The 24199-nt window shown below is 44.8% G+C and overlaps 1 protein-coding gene across 13 annotated transcripts in view; it reads right to left on the bottom strand.

Moving 5' to 3' along the window:
* LOC144505278 (NACHT, LRR and PYD domains-containing protein 3-like) overlaps positions 1–18935 on the bottom strand; it is a 108181-nt gene extending 89246 nt beyond the window's left edge. For 4 of the 13 annotated variants that reach the window (XM_078231344.1, XM_078231335.1, XM_078231343.1 and 1 more), the window contains exons 1-2: positions 8958–9387; positions 795–867 (exon numbers count right to left, since the gene is read on the bottom strand). The gene's annotated coding sequence lies outside the window, so the exon portion shown is untranslated. The other 9 variants (XM_078231337.1, XM_078231336.1, XM_078231341.1 and 6 more) reach the window with 7 other exon arrangements.
* Between the last annotated feature and the right edge of the window lie 5264 nt (positions 18936–24199).

The raw sequence follows: 24199 nt of genomic DNA, 5'->3' as shown, positions 1-24199 counted from the left end.
AGAATGGTGATTGGATGTCAAGTGGACATGCACAATGTTGTGCATCGGTGGGTATATGGCAGATAAAATTCAACACAGGGAAATACAAAGTCAAACATTTTGGCAGGAAAAACAACATTTAATAAAGGATATAAATCTAAAGGAGCCAGAGGAATGGAGAAACCTGGGGATGTCTGTGCATAAATTGTTGAAGGTAGCTGGGTCAGTTGAGAAAAAATTGGAAAGACATACAGAACCTTGCGTTTTAGAGATAGAGAAAGAGTATGAAAGCAAGAAAGTTGTGATGAATCTTTAAAAATACAGCTTCAGCCTCAATTAGGTGACTGGATCCAAATCTGGGCACCAAACTTTGGAAAGAACGTCACAGCTTCAGGGAAGTTGCAGAAATTGTGAATATTGCCAGAGATGAGGGACTTTGGTCACAAGCATAGATTTTAGAACTAGAGTTGTTTTGCTTTGAGAGAGGTTTTATAAAAGTGTTCAAAATCAGAAAGGGTCAGGGAGAAATAGTTGAAGAATAGACGGCGTCTGCATTCTGTTGCACTGAGGTTTCAAAAACACAGGAATTTGCAGTAAATCAGTACTTAAAGGGAATAAAAACATTAAAAACTACAGGAAACGGGCAGGAGAATGAGAATAACATTGTTCTTGCAGAAAGCTGGCCAAATTTGATGGGCTAAATGGCCAACTTTAAAGCTGTAATACAGAACTACGACACAAAAATAACACAATAGTTGTGCTTTGCCTATATTACAACAAATAATAATGGTAGTTAATATATTTTGGATCCTTACCTGTGCTGTGGCTCTTGATTCCAGAGTGTCTTGGTAAATTAGTGGCGTGGGTTCTCCAGGTTAATAAATACACCTTGGGTAAATATCATTTACACATCAGTCATAAACAAGACCTTCAGCCTGATCAGTGAAATTCCTCCCCATCCTATTCTTTCATATACAACTTGTTATGAGCTAGCCATAGTCTCATTTAGATCGAATTGTTCCAATAAATTACTGGCCATTTTACTCAAAGTCTAGATAATGTGTGGTGGCAGTGACATATACCCTACTCTTTCATGTGGGGTTCAAAAGATCTTGCAGAGGAACTATATCCTCCAGCTGGATGTAGTTTTATGCGCTCAGCTTGATTTTAATGCCCAGCACTTTATCTGTTTATTACAGGTTCATAAAAGACGAGAGAGGGCAAGGTGCAAAGATCACTTTACGTTCTGACATCAGAAGGAAGGGCAGACTGAGCTCGTGAGTTTAAATGTATTTTGCTTTTAATCACCAGCTTTTTTTTGCCCAGATTCTCACAATGCAATTATAATATTTGGTTCTTAACCTCTATTATTCATGGTATCTGGGTTTCTAACCAGATTATACAACCCTGAATTTGTAAAGTTTCAATACCAAGTTATTTTCCCACTAGCAGCAGGGCAATGATTATAATCTTCTGCATTTATAGCATCTATATGTTAATAAATAACAATCTTGGCCATATTTTAAAAAGTTCCTATGAATAGGAGAGTCTTTATTTAATCTTTCTTTTCAGTTTGTCAAACAATTCTATCGACTGAAAAAGAGTGAAAAATTCTGATTGTTAAATTCTGTGGCTAAACTAAAAAAACGGCCTGCACCATCCTGTACCATCCATGCATGATTTTCAACAAGTCAATCTTAGCATTGCATAATAATTAAAAGACATTGTTTTGTGTGCCTCATTTTTAATATTTTCTCCATACAAGGCAATGTACAAATGATAGCAAAGACAGAAAATTCTGGAAGTATTCAACAAGGCAGGTAGAATCTGTGGATCGAGAAACATTTCAAGTCGATGGTCTTCCATTATAAGTGGGAAAAGTTAAAAATGTAATTGCTTTTAACCAAGTGTAATGGGAGAGGGTGGAATAAGAAAAAATGGGCCTGTGTTAGACAGCCAGGAGAAATTAAATGAGAAAATGGTGGTGGGACAGAGCTAAAGGGAGTGGTATTCGGGCAAGATTTAAAAAAAGTCTGTCTAGAGGAGCTATGGATAGCAGAATGACGAACATTGCTGACTGAAAGCGACAAGAGAAAAGCAGCAGTAAAATCAAAACCTCCAAAGAAAATTCAAATAGGCAGAGATTAAAATTGCTGAATTCAATGTTGAATCTGGAAGGTTGGAAAGTGCTGAACAAAAAGAGGTGCTACTGCTCCTCAAGATCATATTGAGAGCTCCACTGGAACAGTGCAGGATGCAAAGGTCAGAGAGATTAGAGTGAGAGCAGTTAGGGAAATTAGATCCTGTTCAACTAACATGGGGGATCAGAAAGATGATGTGGAGATGCCGCCGTTGGACTGGGGTAAACACAGTAAGAAGTTTAACAACACCAGGTTAAAGTCCAACAGGTTTTCATGAATTCAGAAAGATCACAGATGTAGATGGGAAGAGACTGGACAAGGGGAGAAAAAGAGAGCTGAGATGGAACAGTTTCCAATTTCCTGGCCCTAACCACCTCCTCTTCACTACACCTCCAAATGGTACCAGAATGGTATGTGGGCTCTCTGTTTCTCCTTGGAATGCAGGCCCAATCAATCTCCACCAATGTCCCACTCTAGTTCCAGACATTGGTAACTCAAATTGCTGCCACTTTCTGCTCTCGCTCAGAACTGGAAAATTTTGTCAACCTTGGCTGCAATTTCCACCTTTTTCTCACCTTCACCTGATCCATCTTTTGTTGTTTCTTGACTTCTCTGTCTCCATTTGTGGGGATAGGTTGTCGACTAATCACTCAAACACTCTCGCAGCTACTTTGACTGCATTTCACCACGCCCTGCTTCCTGTAAGAACTCCATTCCATTCTCCCAGTTTCTCTGTTGCATCAATATGGATGATGCAAATTTCCATACCAACGCTTCTGATGTGCCCTTCTTTGACCTCAGTCCAGGAACCTTCATCACCCTACTTTGATTGAAACACCTTCAACAATGTCTGTCACACTTCCAAGACTTCAGCTCTTACCTCTTCTCCTCCTTCCCAGAGCTTTCCCTTGCCCTCAGTTTTCTACTCCACCGGCCTCCATATTCAAAAGGTCATGCTTCACCATTTCCAGTATAATGCCAGCAACTTCCCCTTTCAGCATTCAGAAAGGAGCATGGACACCCTGTTCCACTCCTCAATCATGTCCAACAACCAGTCCCCTTTCCACAGCACTTTTCCATGCAAATGTAGGAGATACAACATCTGCCATTTTACCTCTGCTCTCCTCCCAGCATAAGGTTTCAAAAAATGCGCCCAGGTGAAACAACAATTTACGTGAACGTCTTTCAATTTAGTATACTTTAGTGGCTGATCACAATCTGGTATGGCCTGAAGTGGAAAGACCAAATACAGACTGGGTGAGTGCTTTTCAGAACATCTCCATTCAATCTGTGAGATGATCATGAGGACCAGTCACGAGTCATCTTAATTCTCCACCTTGCTCCCATTCTATCTTGGCCTGCTACAGTGTCCCAATGAATATCAATGTTAGCTCAAGGAACAGCATCTTATCCATTGATCAGGTAATCTGGGCTCAACATTCAGATCAACAATTTGAGACTATATTCTCTACATCAATGTTTTCCTTTTTTTTGCAGGTTTTGCTTCGACTCTTGTTTTGCTTGTGGATGGCAGCTGTTCATAGTCATTCATATCTCACAGACACATCTATCTTTTGATTATCACTAGTCCTCTTCATCTTATTGGTCCAGAATCACCAACACTTTTCACTTTTTTAACACTCAGTTCAAATCAAATAAATAAACCCAGCAGTTGAAGAGGGAAGACTGATCAATAGCCATTTTTTACACTGAATGAAAGGAGGAAGATCATAGAGAACCTCATCATAAGACATAATAGGAGTAGGCTATATAACCTATTGAACTTTCCTTCCTGGCTGGAGACAATACACATCTCTTTAACCTGTGCTTAACCCTCTCTCCACTCACATTGTCTGTACCTTTAAGATTTGATTACCTGTAAAGACTCGCATTCCAACCATTATTTTGTAAATTGAGTTTGTGTCTTTATATGCCCTCTTTGTGAACAGAACTCCCTGACGAAGGAGCAGCGCTCTGAAAGCTAGTGGCTTGTGCTACCAAATAAACCTGTTGGACCTTAACCTGGTGTTGTTAAAACTCTTACTATATTTACCCCAGTCCAACGCCGGCATCTCCACATCATGAAAAACAAATTCCACAGATTAATAAGGGAAGAAATTATTCCTCATTTGTCTTAAATCCACTTATTTTGAAACTCTGCTCCCGGTGCAAGATTCCACCACGGAAGATAATATGCACTGAGTGCCGATCCTGTCACCTTCCCTCAGAATGTAATACGCTTCAGTAACTTCACCTTTCATTCTCCAAAACTTCAATGACCATAGACCCAACTTATTCAATATTTCCTCATAATAAAAACACTTCATTCCAGGAATCAGCCGAGTGAACCTGGAACTCTAGGTATGGTCTCATCAATGCACTGCACAGTTGCAGCAAGATTTCACTACTTTTATAATCCACCTCCCTTGCAATAAAGGCCAATCTTCCATTTACCTTACTAATTACTTGCTGTACCTGCATGCTAACGCTTTGTGATCCAGGTACATGGACATCCAATTCCTCTGTCCTACAAAATTCTGCATTCTTTCTCCATTTAAATAAAATTCTGCTTTTCCAGTTAGTCTTGCAAATTAGAAAACCTCACATTTTCCCACATCTACCAAATGTTTTGCCACGAACACAACTTATCAATACCCCTTTTCCAACTTACTGGGTGGGATTTTCACGAGTGAGACAGGTAACCTTGTTGTGTGTACTTGGCTGAGAGCCAAGATTCCACAAAAAGCATCACCTCTCTTTACCCAGTTGGGGAGAGGGCAAAACCTTCCCTGATTGACAGCTTTATGATGTTATAATAAGTTTTTTTGTGATCTTGTTAATGGTGCAATGTTTATTTGCACAAGATAAAAAGATGTAAAGTGCTCATAGATCTGTTTTTGATACTTTAATGGTCAGTTTTGTTTGATACCTCCATAGAGTTGTAACGACAGCAGTTTGGCTGAAAATAAAATTATGAATGGGTGCTTTGAAGCAGAACCATGCATGCTATTGTGTGTTAGTGAATTGGTTTGAAAGTGCTGAAGACTGGAAACCGGTTACCAGGGGAGTGCCACAGGGATCAGTCCTTGGTCCTCTGCTATTTGTGATTTTTATAAATGACTTGGAGGAGGGGGCTGAAGGGTGGATCAGTAAATTTGCTGATGACACCAAAATTGGTGGAGTAGTGGATGAGGTGGAGGGCTGTTGTAGGCTGCAAAGAGACATAGATAGGATGCAGAGCTGGGCTGAAAAATGGCAAATGGAGTTTAATCCTGATAAATGCGAGTGATTCATTTTGGGAGGACAAATTTAAATGTGGATTACAGGGTCAAAGGTAGGGTTCTGAAGAATGTGGAGGAACAGAGAGATCTTGGGGTTCATATCCACAGATCTCTGAAGGTTGCCACTCAAGTGGATAGAGCCGTGAAGAAGGCCTATAGTGTGTTGGCGTTCATTAACAGGGGGTTTGAGTTTAAGAGCCGTGGGGCTATGCTGCAACTGTACAGGACCTTGGTGAGACCACTTTTGGAATATTGTGTGCAGTTCTGGTCACCTCACTATAAGAAGGATGTGGGGAGACTGGAAAGAGTGCAAAGGAGATTTACCAGGATGCTGCCTGGTTTGGACGGTAGGTCTTATGAGGAAAGGTTGAGGGAACTTGGGCTTTTCTCTTTGGAGCGGAGAAGGTCAAGAGGAGACTTGATAGAGGTTTATAAGATGATGAGGAAGATAGATAGAGTGAACGTTCAAAGACTATTGCCTCGGTGAATGGAGCGGTAACTGGGGGGCATAACTATAGGGTTCATGGTGGGAGATATAGGAAGGATGTCCGAGATAGGTTTTTTACTCAGAGTGGTTAGGGTGTGGAATGGGCTGCCTGCAGGGATAGTGGAGTTAGAAACTTTAGGAACATTTAAGAAGCTATTGGATAGGCACACGGAGCACTTCGGGATGATAGGGAGGAAATAGCTTGATCTGGGTTTCAGACAAAGCTCGGCACAACATCGTGGGCCGAAGGGCCTATTCTGTGCTGTACTGTTCTATGTTCTATGCTACAGAATTCCTAGAGTGGAGAAGGAGGCTACTCGGCTCATTGAGCATGCACCAACAACAATTCCACCCAGGCCGCTTCCTCACATATTTAGCCAGCTAATCCCCCTGACACTAAGAGGCTATTTATCATGGCCAATCAACCTAACCCGCACAACTTGAGTGTGGGAGGAAACCAGAGCACCCGGCGGAAACCCACGCAGACACAGGGAGAACATTGAACTCCACACAGTCACCCATGGCCGGAATTGAACCCAGGTCTCTGCTGCTGTGAGTTAACAGTGCTAACCACTGTGCCGCTATGAGTCGGCATGGAGTGAGAAGACAAGGTAGTGGGTGGAGGAGATTAAATAGCATGCAGAGTAGTGAGGCACAGATGGAGGATTGATAGAGTGACAGAGACAGATGGGTCGATATGGCTGAGGTAAGAGCGATATGGAGATGGGAGAGAGTGAAGGATACAGATGATGGAGATAGACAGAGAGGAGAACAACTGGGAGACAGAGAGGAGAACAACTGGGAGACAGAGAGGAGAACAACTGGGAGACAGAGAGGAGAACAACTGGGAGACAGAGAGGAGAACAACTGGGAGACAGAGAGGAGAACAACTGGGAGACAGAGAGGAGAACAACTGGGAGACAGAGAGGAGAACAACTGGGAGACAGAGAGGAGAACAACTGGGAGACAGAGAGGAGAACAACTGGGAGACAGAGAGGAGAACAACTGGGAGACAGAGAGGAGAACAACTGGGAGACAGAGAGGAGAACAACTGGGAGACAGAGAGGAGAACAACTGGGAGACAGAGAGGAGAACAACTGGGAGACAGAGAGGAGAACAACTGGGAGACAGAGAGGAGAACAACTGGGAGACAGAGAGGAGAACAACTGGGAGACAGAGAGGAGAACAACTGGGAGACAGAGAGGAGAACAACTGGGAGACAGAGAGGAGAACAACTGGGAGACAGAGAGGAGAACAACTGGGAGACAGAGAAACAAATGGTGGAATTCTCCCAACCAGCCTAGGGTGGGTTTGGTAGCATGCGGGCGTAGTTGAGTCTGGCGGGAGCCAAAATGTTAGAAACCCTGAATGTAAAATCCCATTGCAACTCTCCAAAGTCAATTTGCATTCATTTGTATCTCATGAATGCTCATCAAAACAGCTGCCCACAGGCATCCTTAGTAAGAAGTCTCACAACACCCAGTTAAAGTCCAACAGGTTTATTTAGTAGCACAAGCTTTCGGAGCGCTGCTCCTTCAACAGGTGAGTGGGAGTTCTGTTCACAAACAGGGCATATAAAGACACAAAACTCAATTTACAAAATAATGGTTGGAATGCGAGTCTTTACAGGTAATCAAGTCTTAAATGTACAGACAACGTGAGTGGAGAGAGGGTTAAGCACAGTTTAAAGAGATGTGTATTGTCTCCAACAAGGACAGTTAGTGAGATTTTGCAAGCCCAGGCAAGTCATGAGGGTGACAGATAGTGTGGCATGAACCCAAGATTCCGGTTGAGGCCGTCCTCATGTGTGCGGAACTTGGCTATCAGTTTCTGCTCAGCGTTTCTGCGTTGTCGTATGTCGTGAAGGCTGCCTTGGAGAACGCTTACCTGAAGATCAGAGGCTGAATGCCCGTGACCGCTGAAGTGTTCCCCGATAGGAAGAGAACACTCTTGCCTGGCGATTGTAGAGCGGTGTCCATTCACGTAGCGTCTGCATGGTCTCCCCAATATACTATGCCTTGGGACATCCTTTCCTGCAGCGTATCAGGGAGATAATGTTGGCCGACTTGCAAGAGGCATGATACATTGGGGAACCGGGATCTTGGGTTCATGTCACACTATCTGTAACCCCCACGACTTGCTTGGGCTTGCAAAATCTCACTAACTGTCCTGGCTGGAGACAATACACATCTCTTCAACCTGTGCTTAACCCTCTCTCCACTCACATTGTCTGTACCTTTAAGACTTGATTACCTGTAAAGACTCGCACTCCAACCATTATTTTGTAAATTGAGTTTGCGTCTTTATATGCCCTGTTTGTGAACAGAACTGCCACTAACCTGATGAAGGAGTAGCGCTCCGAAAGCTGGTGGCTTGTGCGACCAAATGAACCTGTTGGACTTCAACCTGGTGTTGTGTGAGATTTCCTACTGTGCTTACCCCAGTCCAACGCCGGCATCTCTACACCACAGGCATTCTGTCAGACCTTCCAACCCTGTGGAAATTTACTTCAGTTGTCAGATCTAATTGCTAACCCTCAGAAACCCACCACCTCGTATCCACCTGCCCCACAACCCTACCCCTCAGAAACCCCCCACTCCATAATCCCCCTCAACTACTCCCCCCACATCCACCCGTCCATGGCAACCCTAATCCTCCCCCCACCCCAAACACATCCTCCCCACATCACCTTCTTGAGTCGGTTGGTAAGTGACTTCAGGCTTTTGTATCTTTATCCCGACGGAAGAAGGCGGAAGAGAGAATATCCGGGGTGCGTGGGGTCCTTAATGATGCTGGCTGCTTTCTGTCTAACTCGGCCTTAAAAATATTCAGTGATTTTGCCTCCGCTGCTCTCAGGGAAGTTAAACTGTTTTCATTTGAAAAGCGCGGTTTCCTGGATCCAATCCAACTTCCACATTTTAAAACAAATCCGCCATTTTCTACAGAATCCATCTATTTTCGCCATAAAACGCTCAAACGCAGTATATTGAGAATATAAAGTACCGCACACTGCGCGCTAACAATCTATATTTAATATTCTATAACACTGCAACTCGAATTATTTCTTACCATTGCTCACACACAAACACCCAGCTTCCCGACCGGATGCAACACTGCACCGGCGCGGTAGAGGTTCCCGACACTGCGCCGGCGCGGCAGGGAAGGTTCCCGACACTGCACCGGCGCGGTAGAGGTTCCCGACACTGCGCCGGCGCGGCAGGGAAGGTTCCCGACACTGCGCCGGCGCGGCAGGGAAGGTTCCCGACACTGCGCCGGCGCGGCAGGGAAGGTTCCCGACACTGCGCCGTCACCGCTGCTGACTCTGTTCCTACGACCAACGCAAGATGGCCGGCAGCTTCCTAAAAAGAGGACAAGATGGCCGGCAGCAGCAGTTTGCGCATGCCCACTAGACCGCGCGAGCGGATAATATCGTCTCAATAAGAGCAAATTACTGCGGACGCTGGAATCTGAAACCAAAAGAGAAAATGCTGGAAAATCTCAGCAGGTCTGGCAGCATCTGTAAGGAGAGAAAAATAGCTGACGTTTCAAGTCCAGATGACCCTTTGTCAAAGCTCAAATGTCATTTCAAACTGAAATTTGGGTCCCATGGCGGCCAGTGCCAGGCAGGGTGTGGGGAGTTGCTCGTTCCTTTAAATTGGTTCATTTTCTGTGGGCGAGATTTTGACCTGCAATGCCTCTGTCCTCACGCTCAGATTTGGTTGAATTGGCATCCTCTGAATAATCCCCCCACCGCTCGGCAATCACCCCCTCCATACCTACACACCGCCTTACCCTCCGCCTGTATCCACCTGCCCCTCAGTAACCACCTGCTCAAAAACCCTTTCAGAACCAGCCCTCCCACCTCGCATCCATCCCCCTCAGCAGTGCCGGATTTTGACTTGATGAGGCCCTAAGCGATATAAAGCTTGGAGGCCCCTTGTTAAAAAGTTACACCAAAAGGTCTCACAAAGGTGCGTACCAAAACAGGACCTTGGGTCGCCACAAAAATATTAAAAACATAATTATGCCTTTTAATTATTTAATAGCAAGGTATTTAAGTGAAAAATACAAATTATTTTCAAATGAATGTATTTACTGTTTACATATTTATCATTTGGCTGGCTTGATCTCATAGAAGAAATTTCATAGAAGCCCTACAGTGCAGAAAGAGGCCACCTGGCCCATGGAGTCTGCACCAACCACAATCCCACCCAGGCCCTACCCCCATATCCCTACACATTTACCCACTAATCCCTCTAACCTGCACATCTCAGGACACTAAGGGGCAATTTTAGCATGGCCAATCAACCTAACCCACACATCTTTGGACTGTGGGAGGAAACCCACACAGACACAAGGAGAATGTGCAAACTCCACACAGACAGTGACCCAAGCCAGGAATTGAACCCAGATCCCTGGAGCTGTGAAGCAGCAGTGCTAACCACTGTGCTACCGTGCCGTGCCGATCTCTCTCATGGATTTTGGTAATTTTGATAATTTTTTGAGTTGCTCTTCAAGCTGGTGCTTTTTCTTTTCTGGTATCCGATCTTAAATGTTCTCTTCAGTGTAAACCTTCTGAAATTTGTGAGGCCCCTGCGAATTGTGAGGTCCTAAGCTGTAGCTCGTTTAGCTTATGCTTAAATCTGGCACTGCCCCTCAGCAAACCCCCTCCCATTTCCACTTGCCCCTCAGTAACAGCCTGCTGAGCAACCCGATCCTTCAGAAACTCCACACTCCACCCTCAGTAATCCCCCCTCAGCTACCCCACCCCACATCCACCCATCCGTGGCAACCCTCCCCCACACCCTCCCCACACCCCCTCTGCATCCACCCACCCCTTGGCAACCCTAACCCCTACACCCCCCTGCATCCACCCACCTCTCAGCAATCCCCCTCTCAACAACCCCCAACAATAACACCCTTCAGTAACCGCCCACTCAGCAACCCTATCCCTCCGCAACCACCCCTCCTCAGCCCTACCCCTCCTCAGCCCTACCCCTCAGCAACCCTCCCTCAGCAACTAGTGGAAGGCAATGGCCTAGTGGTATTATCGCTAACCTATTAATCTAGAAACACAGCTAATTTTTTTTTCGGGGGGTAGGGGGAGGTGGGGGGGGGGCAGTTTCGAATCCAGCCACAACAGTTGGTGGAATTTGATTTCAATAAAACTATCTGGAATTAAGAATCTACTGATGACCATGAAACCATTGCCGATTGTCGGAAAAACCTATCTGGTTCACTAATATCCTTTAGAGAAGGAAATCTGCCATCCCTACCTGGTGTGGCCCACACGTGACTCCAGAGCCACAGTTGTTGACTCTCAACTGCCCTCTGAACGCTCACCACCACCTTCTCAAGGGCAACTAGGGATGGGCAATAAATGCTGGCCAGCAAGCACGCCCCATGTCACAGAAATGAATAATATAATCCCCCCTCAGTAACCCTCCCCCTCAGCAATTACCTGCCCACTCAGCAACCTGCCCCTCCTCCTCTCAGCAAACCCCCTGAATCCCACAGAGAACTGTCCAGATAGACACTGCTGTGTTACACAAGTGAGATGAAGACCCCTGTCCTGGCCAATGCCAGACACTACTGATCCGGCTCAGTGACACAGGAGGGTACGTGGCTCCAGCAGCACGATACTGTCTACGAAGCATTGAGATGGAGGCCTGGAACTGGTCTGCCCCTTCACAGTGGTCAACTGCGTTTCTGGAACTGTACAGACCTTGTCAGAAAGTTGTTGCACTCACCCCAAAGTCTCTGCAAACTGATGACTTCCTCACACACGCCACCCCTTAGCAATCAAATAGAGTCATAAAGGTTTACAGCATGAAAACAGGCCCTTCAGTCTAACTTGTCCTTTTTATAACCCCTAAGCTAGTCCCAATTGCCTGCATTTGGCCCCTATCTTACCCATGTAACTGTGAAAACGCTTTTTAAAAGACAAAATTGCACATGCCTCTACTACTACCTCTGGCAGCTTGTTCCGGACACTCACCACCCTCTGTGTGAAACAAATGCCCCTCTGGGCCTTTTTGTATCTCTCCCCTCTCACCTTAAACCTTGCCCTCTAGTTTTAGACTCCCCTACCTTTGGGAAAAGATATTGACTATCTTGCTGATCTATGCCCCTCATTATTTTATACACATCTAGAAGATCACCCCTCAGCCTTCTACGCTCCAGAGAAAAAAGTCCCAATCTATCCAGTCTCTCCTTATCATTCAAACCATCAAATCCTGGTAGCATCCTAGTAAATCTCTTCTGCAATCTTTCTAGTTTAATAATATCCTTTCTATAATAAGGTGACCAGAACTGTACACAGTATTCCAAGTGTGGCCTTACCAATGTCTTGTACAACTTCAACAAGACGTCCCAACTCCTGTATTCAGTGTTCTGACCAATGAAACCAAACATGCTGAATGCCTTCTTCACCACACTGTCCACCTGCGACTCCACTTTCAGGGAGCTATGAACCTGTACCCCAGGATCTCTTTGTTCTATAACTCTCCCCAATGTCCTACTATTAACTGAGTAAGTCCTGCCCTGGTTCGATTGACCAAAATGCATCACCTCACATTTATCTGAATTAAACTCCATCTGCCATTCGTCAGTCCACTGGCCCAATTGATCAAGATCCCATTGCAATCCGAGATAACCTTCATTGTCCACTATGCCACCAATCCTGGTGTCATCTGCAAACTTACTAACCATTCCTACTAAATTCTCATCCAAATCATTAATATAAATGACAAATAACAATGGACCCAGCACTGATCCTGAGGCACACCACTTGTCACAGGTCTCCAGTTTGAAAAACAACCCTCTACAACCACCCTCTGTCTTCTGTCATCAAGCCAATTTTTTATCCATTTCGCTACCTCACTCTGGATCCCGTGAGATTGAACCTTATGCAACAACCTACCATGTGATGCCTAATCAAAGGCCTTGCTGAAGTCCATGTTGACAACATCAACTGCAATGCCCTCATCCATCTTCTTGGTTACCCTTTCAAAAACCTCAATCAAATTTGTGATCACGATTTTCCACTCACAAAGCCATGCAGACTGTCCTTAATCAGTCCTTGCGTCTCTAAATGCCTGTAGATCCTGTCTCTGAGAATACCTTCTGACAACTTACCCACTACAGATGTGAGGCTCACAGGCCTGTAGTTCCCAGGCTTTTCCCTGCAGCCCTTCTTAAACAAAGGCACAACATTTGCCACCCTCCAATCTTCAGGCACCTCACCTGTGGATGTCAATGATTCAAATATCTCTGCTGGGAGACACGCAATTTCCTCCCCAGCCTCCCACAATGTCCTGGGATACACTTCATCAGGTCCCAGGGATTTATTTACCTTGATGCACTTTAAGACTTCCAGCACCTCCTTGTCTGTTATATGTACAATCTTAAAGACATCACTATTTATTTCCCCAAGTTCCCTAACATCCATGCTTTTCTCAACAGTGAATACTGATTAGAAATATTCATTTAGGATCTCACCCATCTCTTGTGGATCCGCACATAGATGACCTTGTTGATCCTTAAGAGGTCCTACTCTCTCCCTAGTTACTCTTTTGCCCTTTATGTATTTGTCGAAGCTCTTTAGATTCTCCTTTCCTTTATCTGCCAAAACAATATCATGTCTCCTTTTTGCCCTCCTAATTTCTCCCTTAACTCTGCTCCTCCACCCTCTATGCCCTTCAAGGGATCCACTTGATCCCAGCTGCCTCTGCATGTCGTGTGCCTCCTTCTTCTTCTTGACCAGGGTCTCAATATCCCGAGTCATCCAGGGTTCCCTAGTTCTACCAGCCTTGCCCTTCACTCGAAGAGGAATTTGCTTACCCTGAATCCTGGTTAACACACTTTTGAAAGCCTGCCGCATACTAGACGTCCCTTTGCCTTCCCACAGACTCCCCCAATTAACTGGGATCTGACACTGATGTAAATTTTCACAGGATTGGAAGGTCTGACATGGGCAGCTGTTTTAATGAACATTCATGAGATACAAATTAATGCAAATAGACTTTTCACCAGGAGGATCAGCCAGCCATTGGAGAGTTGCAATTGGATTTTAAACTCAGGGTTTCTGAATTTTTGGCCAACGATGCTGACATGCCACCAAACCAACCCTGGGCTGTTTGGGAGAATTCCACCATTTGTTTCTCTCTGTCTCCCAATTCTTATCTCTCTGTCTACCTCATCTCTATCCTTCACTCTCTCCCATCTCCATGTCTCTCTTACTTCAGCCATATCTATCTCCCCATCTGCCTCTGTCACTGGATCAATCCTCCATCCGTCCCCAGCATCTGTAACTCACTACTTCTTGCCTGCCCTCATCTGCCTCCCTATTTCCCTTTTTTTCTTTAACTATGCAACTCTCTCTGCCCTTTCTTCATTTCTCGATCCCTCTTTCACCCCAATACACCTCTCTCTCTCTGTCCTTTCCTTGTCTGTCTCACCATCTTTTAACCACAACCTTTCTTCCAGGGTTGTCAGATGGCCAAAGTGGCAAATGGAATTTAATCCTTAAAGTGTGAAGTGATGGGTTTTGGGAGAACTAACAAGTAAGAGAATGCACAATGAATGGTAGGGTGATGGAAGTACAGAGGAAGAGTGGTACCTTGGAGTACATGACCAAAGTTCCTTGAAGGCAGCAGGACAGGTAGATAAGATGGTTAAGATGCCATATGGAATGCTTGCCTTTGTTAGCTGGGGCATAGAATATAAGTGCAGGGAGGTCATGGTGGAGTTGTATAAAATGCTCGTTCGGCCACAGGTAGAAAACTATGTGCAGTGCTGTTTGCCACACTATAGGAAGGATGTGATTGCATGAGAGAAGGGCAGGGGAGATTCACCAATGTTGTCTGGGCTGACGTGTATCAGCTATGAAGAGAGGTTGCTTAGGCTGGGCCTGTTTTCCATGGATTTGAGAAAGCTGCGGAGCAACCTGATTGAGGTGCACAAAGTTTTTTAGAAGGAGGCCATTCGGCCCACCAAGTCTGCACCGACAACAATCCCACCCAGTCCATACTCCTGTAACCCCACATATTTAACCCACTAGGCCCTATCCCTGTAACTCCACATATTTACCCCATTAATCCCTCTAACCTACACATCCCGGGACACTAATGGGCAATTTAGCATGACCAATGCATCTAACCAGCACGGCTTTCGGACTGTGCGAGGAAACCGGAACACCCGGAGGAAACTTACTCAGACATGGGGAGAACATGCAAACTCCACACAGACAGCCACCCAAGCCGGGAAGTGAACCCAGGTTCCTGGAGCTGTGAGGCAGCAGTGCTAGCTAACCATTGTGCCACTGTGCTGCCTCATATAGATTTAAGGTAACGAACAGGAGATTTAGAGGTGACTTGAGGAAAAACCTTTCAGCCAGTGAATGTTGGGAACCTGGAACTCACTGACTGAAAGGGTGGTAGAGACGGGAACCCTCACACCATTTAAAAAGCATTTAGATGAGCATTTTAAAGACCAGAGCATACAAGGCTACAGACCAAATGCTGAAGAATGGGATTAGAACAGGTAGGTGCTTGATGACACGATTGTCCGAAGAACCTCTTTCTGTGTTGTAAAACTCTATTTAACTCCCTGGCTCTGCTCTGTATATATTCCACCTGTCTCTCCAACATAGGCTACTCCTCTGCTTCTCGCTTACGTTTTCATCCATCTCCACGCCCGCCCCCACCCCGCCATGCTTATCTGTCGTTGAATCTATCCGTCCCTCTCACTCAATCCGATGCCCACGTTCCTCACATCTGTCAGTCTCTCACTCTCTCACGACCCCCAGTTTCCCACCCTATCCCGCTCCTCCATCTTCCCATTTGCCTCTCCCCAGTGGGTCCCCGGCTGCTTCCCTCTTTCTTCGCCATCCACCTTCCCACCATTTGTCTCTTTAGGTCTCTCTCTATCCCCCTGCTGTTTCTCATCCCAGTCTACCCAGCTGGTCTCAAGACTTCTGCCTCTCTTTCTGTTCCCCACCTTTCTGTTTCATCCCATGTGTCTGCCTCCCATTTTTTTTCTCCGAAGTTACCTTTGCTTTGATTACTTTCTCCCTCTCCCCTTGCCTGACTCCCCCAATGTCCATAAAGCCTGAGTGTCTCCTCCCGCCGCGTCCCCCCAACCATCTCATCCTACTCTCTCTCTCCCACCTCAGTTTCGATTTTCCTATTCTGTGTCTGCAATCTGCATGCGCCATGCCTGAAGAAAATGAACTCCAAGCTTCCAAGAAGGGCACCAAAAAAGCCCAGAAGGAACCGCAAAAATAAAGCGGTAAGGGGAGGAGGGGGAACGAGGAAGGAGAGTTACAGTCTGTGCATCTACAAATTGATGAAGCAGGTTCACCCGACACCGGCATCTCCTCCAAGGCCATGAGCGTCATGAACTCATTTGTTAATGACATCTTTGAGCGCATTGTGGACGAGGCTTCCTGCCTGGCCCATTACAACAAGTGCAGCACCATCAACTCCCAAGAGATCCAGACTGCCATCGCCTGCTGCTGACTGGGGAACTGGCCAAGCACGCGTGTGTCAGAGGGGAGTGGGGGGGGGGGGTTGACCAAATACACCAGCTCTAAATAAAACTGTACAATGCACTGATAAAAAAATGCACGAGCTAAGTGTGTGTGTATTTCCTCTTTTTGCTTTCACCCGATCAGTTTTCCCTTTTTTCAGCCTTCCACGTGTCTTTATCAATAAGTCTGTCTGTCCCCTTCCTCTATGATTTGCCTTCAACAGTTACTTTTTGCAATGCACTCTGACACATTGTTACCTTGGCAACAGAGGAAGTCATCCAGCAAAAATTACTGAAAACGGAAATAACAAAAGCAACATCACGTATGCTGAGTCCAGTTCAGAAGGTTCTCGCTGAACATTCAGCCAGTTTCATTTAACAATAAAGCTGCGATCCCAATAACAGACTATTTACATCACCAAAACCTGACCCTGTGGATGCACTGAATATACCATCATTACCTGCTGTACAGGACAGTAAACAACAACAAATCTTCAGAAATGCAGCAATAGGATAGTCACATTCTCACCTCTAAATTTCTAACTGTCTGAAGCTACCTAAATGTGCATCAATTAATGGGCACCCTTCCTAATGAAATACTGAAATCAGTGGGAAAAAAACGTTGTGTTCCCTGCACTCCCGAAAAATAAAAAAATGAATCAACATAACCCAGTTCGTGTTCAGAGGTGCATGGAACATGGTTTTTATTTCCTGCCGAAAACAGGTTCACACAAAGTACAGCTGATTGTGGTGAACAAGGACAGAAATGAATGTAGAATGTATCAGAATAAACAGTGCTGTCAGTTTAACAAGAACACCCTCAGTGAGTTGGCGGACTGGATCAGGTAGCCACGGTGAAACACATAAAATAATCCATTTTAATCACATTTAAAGTGTATATTGAAAATTTGACATTTTGTTATCATTTTCACACTGATTTATATTTTATTCGTAACTATTGAATATAACTGCAGTTGTTACATTGATAAACAATGAGAAATAACTGAATAGTGAAATACAACTTGTGAGTGAGACCTGTTAGTTCCTTAATTTTGATGGTTGTATGCGAAAAATATATTAATTTGGTAACAATGACTGGCACTGCAGTAACACAGAGCGGATTCTCGCACATCAATAACTTGTGTAGCCCACTAGATATAACCTGAGATCAGCTTTGCAAATCCATTTCCTGCTCCACGGGCCAAAGTATTTTTATTTGGAAGCCACGGGCACGTGTTGGGGAATGTTGAACTGAAAGAAAACTAATAAAAGAAAGCTCAGAAAAAAATAGATTGTTATTTATTGTTTCAGATTCCTCAATCTGGATCAAGACACAGCAAAGATGACTGAATCTTCCTCGGACCTGGACTAAACATTTATTTCAAAAGAAATAATGCCCAACATGACAGCACTCCCTCACTCATACGGGATTTTTTTTTGCAAAAAATGCATCAGCCATAAAATATCTGAAAGTGGCATTACAAAATATTTCAAATCGTCATAACAAGAAAGTGCAAAGTTATTCACATTTTCCCCAGAGATCAAGATGCATTCTGAGGTGCTTCAGTTCAGCAATGAGAACATTACCAACATTTCAATATTTCCGGTACAGAGAGTACAAATCTGTTCAAACTATATGCATTGGTCATGTTGTTCCCTGAGGTGCTTCAATACAGTTAGAGGCCGAATGAACAGTGGGATTGCTGAATTAAGAGGTGATTAAAGACAGACGTGAGGGTTTCAGTAGCAGGTGAACTGAGGCAGAACGGGATGAGCAATGTGATGGACATGAAAGGAACGTATTAGATGACAGAGCAAATATGAGGCCTGAATTTCATGTCAAGGTCAAGCATGAGACCAATAAATCTCCATTTGGTTTTGGTTATTCGAATTTTCTATTTCTTTATAGATCAATAAAATGGTAAATCTCATTGCTTGTGGTTCTAAGCGTATTTCATGATTTTAAATCAGTGATTTGTACATTTTATATGTTCAAATCCCTTCAGAAAGCAGACAAGCTCCACTTGTTACTCTGTGTTTTGACCTCACTTCACATTTAATTTCACAGTTTAATGCTGGATAAAGTCTCTCGGTGGTCAGACTCTTCCAGGCTCATTCACACCATTTCCTGCCTTTCGATGTATTGTCTACAGGACTGATGTTCATTAGTATAAAAATTACTTTTTCTTACCTTCCTCCCATATCAATCTATGTGAACTCTTTGAATCAGAAGGTTCTTTCTGGTTAGTGCTCTCACAATCCTGTGCTGGTTTATTTGCTTGCCCCTCAGTCTAAAATCCCAGTCTAAAAGCAGCTGTGGATCTTTCTCATCGTTCCATCTTTCACTGGGGCATCTAGTTAAACGAAGACAGAAAGTAACATAACAATTCACTGTGTGACAAAGAATGACACTTTCCTCATATCCTCAATCCGACCACCTGAGCTTCCAGCAACTATCCGGTGTTTGGATAGTAATGTCATAACCCAGCTCTACCCATCTTGTTTTCAGTTTTATGTACAATTTCCTCATCTCACTATCACATATTATCAGCCCCAGCTACTCCCAGTCTTGCCATTCCTGATTATTTCACACACCGCCCAGTTCTCCAATGTTGCAATTTGTGGTTTTGACACTGTGACTCTTACAGCAGTGCTGGAACCAAAACTGTCTCTCGAATTACTGAGATCACAAGAGGACAAGTAGCTGCTGGGATTCTGCGCAGGTTCAAGGTTAAGCCAATAAATGCTGTTTGTTTTTGGCCCTTTCCTCAGACTCACAGTCCGTCATTTGGGACATCCTGCAGATCCCAGAGATCCAGATCAAAACGTGCCGCCCATTGCCTGAGAATTAGACAGACCAGTGCTGTCTGATCTCACTGAGTCTATCTCCCCTGGTAATACAGTCTGATTTCACTGCACTCCAGTGGAGAGCAGTCATTCCTGGCTTGTGCCTTATCGATGGCTGCCGGCATTTCCACTCCATCTGACGAAGGAGCAGTGCTCCGAAAGCTTATGGTATTTGCTACCAAATAAACCTGTTGGACTTTAACCTGGTGTTGTGAGACTTCTTACTGTGTTCACCCCAGTCCAACGCCGGCATCTCCACATCAGGCCTTTTCCCAGTCAGAAGGCGAGTTGCTCATCTCAGAATTCCCTGCCTCTGACATATTCTTGTAGCCACGCTATTTATATGGCTGGTCCCGTCAGTTTGTGATCAATGGTAACCACCAGGCTGGTGATAGTGGAGGGGTCAGCGATGGCCATTCAATTCAGGAGGTGTCCAGGTTCTCTGTTCTTGCAAATGGTCATTTTCTGTCATTTATTTTGTGTAAATGTTACTTCCCACTTATCAGCTGTCAGGAATTTAAGTAGTGCATCTCTGCTGCTGAAACGACACGATCTGTAGTCACATTAGCAGAGTGTTTCGAAGGATGTTCGGGTTCCTCGATCGAATCATACAATCCCTTCAGTGCAAAACAGGCAATTAGTCTGCACCGACTCTCTGGCAGATTATTTTATCTAGGTCCTCTCCCCCACCCTTTCCCTGTAACATTTCTAATGGCTAATCCAGCTAAACTACAGATATTGGGCCACTAAAGGGCAGTTTAGCATCGACAATTCACCGAACCTGTACATCTTTGGACTGTGGGAGGAAACCAAGCACCCAGAGAAAACTCAGGCAAACACAGGGAGAATGTGCAAACTCCACGCAGGCAGTCATCCCAGGCTGGAATTGAACCTCTGGGTCTCTGGAGCTGTGAGGTGGCAGTGCGAACCATTGTGCCACTGTGCCATCCATCTTGGATCTTGAACAAGCAACATCTCCTGAATAAACCTAAATATTGTATGTTACAACGCATGAGTTTGGCTCCTCATCGCATTTCTCTTTATGCACTTTGCTGATCAATGCTTCACAGAAAGAAGAAACGTGATGATGGGGATGGAATACTAAGACAAAGGAAAAATATAACTTTGACTGGATCAATCAGAGACAAGGGAAGGAAGTTGCCAATGCAAACAGGTTTAGAAAAGATAAGCATGAGGAAGGAATGAACAAAGGTTCATAAACTTGCGTACCATCTAAAGAGAGTGGGTAGTTTTGCAAGTTGTGGTGTATGTGCACATGGCAAATTCGTGAGAATGGAGACTCGCAATAAAACAATGAAAGGTCTGTGAGATCCATAAGGCACGCTGCCTGGATTTTCTAATCTATTGGGATGGTGGTCATCTTCTTGAAGCAGATAGGCACTCAGATTGGTATAAAGAATGGATGAAGATTAGGCAAGAATTAAGGGGCATAAGATGGGAACAGAAACTGTCAGGGAAAGGCACTCATGAAAAGTGGAACTTTTTCAAGGAACAAATACTGTGTGTCCTTGATAGGTATGTCCCTGTCAGGCAGGGAGGAAATGGCCGAGTGAGGGAACCATGGTTCACAAAAGAGGTGGAATGTCTTGTAAAAAGGAAGAGGGAAGCTTATGTAGGGATGAGGAAACAAGGTTCAGATGGCTCGATTGTGGGTTACAAGTTAGCAAGGAATGAGCTGAAAAAGGGGCTTAGGAGAGCTAGGAGGGGCATGAGAAGTCCTTGGCGGGTCGGATCAAGGACAACCCCAAGGCTTTTTACTCTTTTGTGAGGAATAAAAGAATGACCAGGGTGAGGTTAGGGCCGGTCAAGGACAGTAGTGGGAACTTGGGTATGGAGTCAGTAGAGATAGGAGAGGTGAAGAATGAATACTTTTCTTCAGTGTTCACCAAGGAGTGGGGCCATGTTTTTTTTAGGAAGGGAAGGTGTTACAGGCTAATAGGCTGGAGGAAGTAGATGTTCGGAGGGAGGATGTACTAGCAGTTTTGAATAAACTGAAGGTCGATAAGTCCCCTGGGCCTGATGACATATATTCTAGGATTCTTTGGGAGGCAAGGGATGAGATTGCAGAGCATTTGGCTTTGATTTTTGTGTCCTCACTGTCCACGGGGATGGTGCCAGAGGACTGGAGAGTGGAGAATGTTGTTCCTCTGTTTAAGAAAGGGAATAGAAATGACCCTGGTAATTATAGGCCAGTTAGTCTTACTTCGGTGGTTGGTAAGTTGATGGAAAAGGTCTTTTGGGATGGGATTTACGAACATTTAGAAAGATGCGGATTAATCCGGGATAGTCAGCACGGATTCGTGAAGTGCAAGTCGTGCCTCACAAATTTGATATAATTTTTTGAGGAGGTAACTAAGTGTGTGGATGAAGGTAGGGCAGTTGATGTCATGTACATGGATTTTAGTAAGGCTTTTGATAAGGTCCCCCATGGTCGGCTTATGATGAAAGTAAGGAGGTGTGGGATAGAGGGAAAGTTGGCCGATTGGATAGGTAACTGTCTATCTGATCGAAGTCAGAGGGTGGTGGTGGATGGAAAATTTTCGGACTGGGCAGGTTGGTAGCGGAGTGCCACAGGGATCAGTGCTTGGTCCTCTGCTCTTTGTGATTTTTATTAATGACTTAGAGGAGGGGGCTGAAAGGTGGATCAGTAAATTTGCTGATGATACCAAGATTCGTGGAGTAGTGGATGAGGTGGAGGGCTGTTGTAGACTGCAAAGAGACATAGATAGGATGCAAAGCTGGGCTGAAAAATGGCAGATGGAGTTTAACCCTGATAAATGTGAGGTGATTCATTTTGATAGGACAAATTTAAATCTGGATTACATGGTCAAAGATAGGGTTCTGAAGACTGTGGAGGAACAGAGAGATCTTGGGGTCCATATCCACAGATCTCTGAAGGTTGTTCCTCAAGTGGATAGAGCTGTGAAGGAGGCCGAAAGTGTGTTAGCTTTTATTAACAGGGGGTTGGAGTTTAAGAGCCGTGGGGTTATGCTGCAACTGTACAGGACCTTGGTGAGACCACATTTGGAATATTGTGTGCAGTTCTGGTCACCTCAATATAAGAAGGATGTGGAAGCACTGAAAAGAGTGCAAAGGAGATTTACCAGCATGGTGCCTGGTTTGGAGGGTCGGTCTTATGAGGAAAGGTTGAGGGAGCTAGGGCTGTTCTCTCTGGAGCGGAGGAGGTTGAGGGGAGACTTAATAGATGTTTATAAAATGATGAAGAGGATAGATAGAGTGAACGTTCAAAGACTATTTCCTCGGGTGGATGGAGGTATTACAAGGGGGCATAACTATAGGGTTCATGGTGGGAGATATAGGAAGGATATCAGAGGTAGGTTCTTTACTCAGAGAGTGTTTGGGGTGTGGAATGGACTGCCTGCAGTGATAGTGGAGTCAGACACTTTAGGAACATTTAAGCGGTTATTGGATAGGCTCATGAAGCACACCAGGATGATAGGGAGTGGGATAGCTTGATGTTGGTTTCAGATAAAGTCGGCACAACATCGTGCGCCGAAGGGCCTGTTCTGTGCTGTACTGTTCTATGTTCTATGTTCTAAGATGTCTATGAATACTCCTGCCAGTTGGTCCATGCAGGATCTGAGTGCTCATCTGTGTACCCCAACCGGGCCAGTCACTTTCGATGTGTTGGCCTTCGAGAAGGTTGCTCTGACATCTGCAATGGTGACCTCGGGCACAGCTTTGTCTGAGGCTTCTGGACTGGAGGGGTGTGCTTTTGGTGACCTCTTGCTCAAAACGGGCATAGTTTGTATTAAGCTCATTGGGGAGGGGTGCATTTTTGCAGACGGTTTTACATGCCGTCATCTTGTAGCCTGTTATGTCTGGCAGAACTTGCCATAGTCAGCAAGTGTCCATATGGCTAGCCTTGGACTCTAGCTTGGTCCGGTGCTGTCTTTTGGCATCTTTGATTACGCCAATGTGAACAATGACATCTGCCTGTTTACCCCCCCATTTTGGAGGGAACTAGGGTGAAGGACCTCATGCAACCAGTTTCAAAGGAAAACGATTGTGTCAATCAGGCATTGAAGCACCCCATTCGATATCAGAACCCTAATGTCAGTGCTGACTCTACGAGTATTAAAGAACATACTCCAGAAAGGTGCAGTTGCCAGTGGACGGATTACTGCAAGCAATGTCAAAGGACACAGCCAGGGGGAAGTTTTAGGAACAGACCAAACGTGTGCTGCCTAGGAAGAAAGCTGAGGCTGGTACATGTGCACACCATGCAGGTGTTCCCCTCTTTCAAAGACAGAGACACGACAACTGAATCATATTCTAACAATGAAAGTTTCCCTGATAACGGTGGAATTACAAGTAAATGGCCATCCCTTGAAGATGTAAGTAGACAAGGAAGCTGCAGTCTCCGCTATCAGAGAAGACACCTCTACAAACCCCAATTGGGCAGCCAACTCCTTGAGGCTGGAAGATATGAAGGCAAGGCTTTATACGGAGAAAACTTTACAAATAAAAGACACTACAATGACTCCAGTGACTTATAGGCATCCATCAGATCATTTCACACTCAGGAAGGAGGTACAGAGGAGAGGGTGTCACAATATTGATTTGGAAATCAATTACAGCAATTAGCAGGGACAGCATCTTAGAAGGCTCTACTGATGAAGCCGTATGGGTGGAACTTCAAAACCAAAAAGCAGCATTCACCTTGCTAGGAATGTTCTTTACGCTGTCTGACAGTCTGAGGAAATAGAAGAGCAGATATGTAGGCAAATTTAATACCAGAGTAAAATTAATAGGGTAGAGACAGTGGGGGATTTCAACACAGCACACAGTACTCCAGTTGCGGCCTCACCAGTGCCTTGTACAGTTGCAGCAAGACCTCCCTGCTTTTATATTCTATCCCCCTCGCGATAAAGGCCAACATTCCATTTGCC

The sequence above is a fragment of the Mustelus asterias genome, chromosome 16, assembly GCF_964213995.1.
Source record: "Mustelus asterias chromosome 16, sMusAst1.hap1.1, whole genome shotgun sequence".
Taxonomy (NCBI): Eukaryota; Metazoa; Chordata; class Chondrichthyes; order Carcharhiniformes; family Triakidae; genus Mustelus; species Mustelus asterias.
Note: the sequence above shows the minus strand (reverse complement) of the source record. Positions and strands in the feature narration are given on the sequence as shown.